Source organism: Colobus angolensis, unplaced genomic scaffold, assembly GCF_000951035.1.
Source record: "Colobus angolensis palliatus isolate OR3802 unplaced genomic scaffold, Cang.pa_1.0 Scaffold190, whole genome shotgun sequence".
Taxonomy (NCBI): domain Eukaryota; kingdom Metazoa; phylum Chordata; class Mammalia; order Primates; family Cercopithecidae; genus Colobus; species Colobus angolensis.
Window position 1 is genome coordinate 7,986,774 of NW_012115044.1, and position 4,674 is coordinate 7,991,447.

At 39.0% G+C, this 4,674-nt stretch overlaps 1 pseudogene across 1 annotated transcript; it reads left to right on the forward strand.

Moving 5' to 3' along the window:
* The first annotated feature begins 2,439 nt into the window (after positions 1-2,439).
* Positions 2,440-3,800, forward strand: LOC105510748 (annotated as a pseudogene). Its single transcript, XR_001001608.1, has one exon. The product of XR_001001608.1 is annotated as an immunoglobulin-binding protein 1 pseudogene (transcript).
* Positions 3,801-4,674: the final 874 nt, after the last annotated feature.

Consider the following 4,674-nt stretch of genomic DNA (forward strand, 5'->3'; position numbering starts at 1 on the left):
GGTTTATACCTATGTTTTCTTCAAAGAGTTTTATAGTTTAGGCTTTTAAATTTAGGTCTTTTCTACTTTAACAATTCCAAGTTAACAGCAAAAGAATCTCAGCAAAATACTTCATATTGAAACTTTGGCAGTAGCAGCAATGTGACCAAGTAATAATAGGGCTAGAGGGGACCAAAAAATAAGAGCCTCCCTTCTGTCCTATTCTTCCCAGAATAGAGAAAATCCAAAAGAATGTGAATCATATGTGTCTAGTTCCATTTTCCTGAGCTCACATCGTTCAATAAGCCCACTCCACCCTGGGGTAGAGGAAGAGGGCTCGGTAAGTTCCTCCCAAACTTCCCCCTTTGGAGCGTTAATGGTTTCTCTCTCCCAGACCTAACTTAGATGAGCATTTATTGGCAGGAATTATGTTCACAATGTATTACTAAATGAAGATTATTTCAAAGCAATATGGATGCTGGGTGGAGTATGTACCACCCCAAAGTGTTAGTAGTGCTTAACTCTCATAAGTAGGATTGGGAATGTTGTTAATCTTGTCTTTCCTCACCTGTACTTTCTAACATTTATAATTCAAATAATAAAAAAATGGCTTTTGTAACAAGAAAAAAATAGATTTAGATCTTTGATTCATTCTGAGTTATTTTTAGACGTAGTATGAGGTAGGGGTCCAAACGAGGATATTCAGATGTCCTAACCACCATAAGAAAAAAGCTATTGAACATATATATTCTGTATGCAGCATTATATTGGGCAGTGTAGAATACAGAGCCACTGTCTTCTTAATGGCTTCTATTTTCCAATTCTTATTCACTAGAACATTTACCTGTAAAAGTTTATTTATTTTTTGCTAGCATTAAAGTGTTGAATAGAAGAATGGTCATGCACAGAGTATTTAAAATATACCTCACAAGAATTCTTTCATGGTTGATCTGCTGTCCATCGCACAGTTCATTTTGAGTAGGTTTGTTTAAGCACTTATGAATTCAGGAAAAATGGATTGGCTACCTGGTATTTGCCAGGCATTGAATTAGGTGCCACAGATACAAAGAAATACAAAGCATGCTGTTTTTCTGTGACTGAGCTCACAGTCTAGTGGGAGAGAGTGACACATACTTAAGAAATGTCAGCTATCTAAACCATCATCCTAGCTCACACCAAATCATCCTGTCCATGACATTCTAAGAGATTTACTGAAATCATAATTTGTCTTTGGAATTCCTTCTATTCAGTATACCTCTAATCTTATTAACGGAAATGATGTTTTTCTTTCTTTGCATCCCATGCTGCCTTCTGATATTCACTGCTTCACTTTCCATGTGCTTACAAACCATTGTAAATAAATCAGTTTCAGACCTTTAGCAAGATGCAATTTTATACTTATTTGTCCAGAGTTCCTAGTCATAGAGAGCTACTCTCTCTTCTACCCTACCATTTTTGTTAATTAGGCAAAAATTATCCATTTCCAATCTTTAATTTCCTTTACTACCTTCTGTGATCACTAAATGTTCACTTATAATGTAAAAATTGATACTGAAATTGACTTTCCTTATTAATTTAAAGTTAGTCAGGAAAATTTTCAATCTTATATATGAAACATTTTCCATAGTAGTCTTCTTTTCCATCACAGTTAATTGTAATCACTTAATAGTGGACCACATACGGCAGAGAGATATACTCCAAAATTAAGAGCTGTAATTAAGAAATTACACCATACAAGGTAGAAAAACAACAATTTTCTTAAAAAAGATAGGGTGACTCTATAATTTAATGAAATGGGAAAATATACAAGGAAGAGTATAAAGATTGTACAATTATCTAATCTTTAAAGTATAGCATATGTTTTCAGTTCTAAGGTTACTAGTAAAGACGGTAAAACTTATCTGAATCTCAAATCTTCTTATCTTAAAATAAATATACTTTGGTCTGAGGCATGGTGCAGATTTATAGATGTCTTTCTTACCTTACTTCTCAAATTCCAGCCTCCTCTTGGCTACTCGGATTCTGGGGGTCTGATTATATCTTACTTCCTATGAACTGGCTTAATTGGCCTTCTTGCTTCCTCTCAGAGCCAATTTCTATTTTTTCCTCTAGTTTAAAACTCCCAGAATTCATTGAGTCCTCACATTCAACCAGGATTTCTCATCTGAGGGATGTGCCTTATTCACAGAATGGCAAAGTATTTGACGTGTTCCCTTTTTGAGCTCAACTTACTTATTCTCACAACCCTGAGTAATTTGAAGATAAGGAATTACTAGAGAATGTAATGTTTCCTCAAGCTTTCAGGATTTTATAGAATGAGTGAATCTTTCTGTGAATGAGTGAATCACCTATGATTGCAGATAATGCACACAGCAGAAGTTTGCAAGATTGTACCACTTCGTTATTACTCAGGACATTCTTTAAAATTACTTTAAAAGTTACATCCGCTCTCTCCTCAAGATGGCTGCTGAGGACGAGTTACTGCTGCCGCGGCTCCCCGAGCTGTTCGAAACGGGCAAACAGTTACTGGACGAAGTAGAAGTAGCAACTGAACCTGCCGGTTCCCGGATAGTCCAGGAGAAGGTGTTCAAGGGCCTGGACGTCCTTGAGAAGGCTGCCGAAATGTTATCGCAGCTAGACTTGTTCAGCCGAAATGAAGATTTGGAAGAGATTGCTTCCACCGACCTGAAGTACCTGTTGGTGCCAGCGTTTCAAGGAGCCCTCACCATGAAACAAGTCAACCCCAACAAACGTCTAGATCATTTGCAGCTGGCTCGAGAACACTTTATGAACTACTTAACTCAATGCCATTGCTATCATGTGGCAGAGTTTGAGCTGCCCAAAACCAAGAATAACTCCACTGAAAATCACACTGCCAATTCTTCCATGGCTTATCCTAGCCTCGTTGTTATGGCATCTCAAAGACAGGCTAAAATAGACAGATACAAGCAGAAGAAGGAATTGGAGCATAGGTTGTCTGCAGTGAAATCTGCTGTGGAAAGTGGTCAAGCAGATGATGAGCGTGTTCGTGAATATTATCATCTTCGCCTTCAGAGGTGGATTGATATCAGCTTAGAAGAGATTGAGAGCATTGACCAGGAAATAAAGATCCTGAGAGAAAGAGACTCTTCAAGAGAGGCATCAACTTCTAACTCATCTCGCCAAGAGAGGCCTCCAGTGAAACCCTTTATTCTCACTCGGAACACGGCCCAAGCCAAAGTATTTGGAGCTGGTTATCCAAGTCTGGCAACTATGACGGTGAGTGACTGGTATGAGCAACATCGGAAATATGGAGCATTACCGGATCAGGGAATAGCCAAGGCAACACCAGAGGAATTCAGAAAAGCAGCTCAGCAACAGGAAGAACAAGAAAAGGAGGAAGAGGATAATGAACGAACACTCCACAGAGCCCGGGAGTGGGATGACTGGAAGGACACCCATCCTAGAGGCTATGGCAACCGACAGAACATGGGCTGATCTTCCCACAACAGGACAGGACTGCAGGGTGCACAACTCCCCCGCCAAGAAAAACCATGCAGTCCTCCCCTCCCTGGGCTCCCGCTTCAGCTCTGTACAATGAAGGCAAAGATGCTAAATCTTGCTTTGCATTCAATAAAGTGTCAAGTGATTAAGTGTGTATTTGTACCCTAGATGATGCGAGCCAGCAGTCTTGTTTTGGCATCATCTTCATCGTGTTGTATTCCAGTTTCTTAAGTGGAGAGAAAAGAGTGTTGAGAAATGGCTCTGTATAATCTATGGCTATCCGAATTCTCTGAAAAAACAATAAAAGCCCCCTCTACTACATGAGCCTGTACAGAAAATAAATAAATAAATAAATAAATAAAAATAAATAAATAAAAATTACATCCATGATGTCTAATTTTTTGTCCATTTTCTCCTTTTAAAAATACAGAGCCATAGAAAACATTTTTAAGTGATCCCAGCCTCCTATGAACAGATATTTTAATATAATAAGAAAATCCAGGAAATGGAAAATGCATTTGTAAAAACCACAAAAACAAATGACTATAATCCAAATCCACCAATGTTTCTAACTCATGATTAGAAGGAAAATATTTTAGGCGTTTCCCCTTATTTTTATATACAGTCAAAGAATTATGTAAGTGGTATTTATTGTAAATTAACTGTTTATACTGCACCATGATGAGAGGAGCACTCTATCTGAAATCATTATGAATTATTGTTGGCAGGAAGAACAGCCAGAATAAGTGATTAAAAAAGAGAATAAGGCAAGGGTCTGGTGGGGATAGGGTGCGGAGCTGCAGCTGCTACCTCAGCGTGAGAACAGAGACCTGTTATGCATGCAGGAGGAACACATGGTCTGCTTCCATTCTTGCAGAGCCCTTATTTCCGCTGAGTTCTCTGCTGACTCTAGTTCTCAGTCCAGAGGGAACTGGCACACTGTTTACTACCTGGAGGGATCAGAAATAAAGACCAAGCCCCCCATGGTGCCTCTGAACAAGTAAGCTTAGAAAGCCACAGAAGGGGAGACAGATTGCTAATAGCAAAGGGGTGGGGCATGGCTTCTGTAGTATTGTCCTAAGGGAATTCTATCTATGGGCAACCAGGAAGAAGGAAGAGTAAGATCTCTGCCATACAAATATCTCATTGCCTGGGTAGAAACTAGTTGAGATAATGGCCGTGTGTTTGTACACCATTTAGAGGACTGCTTAG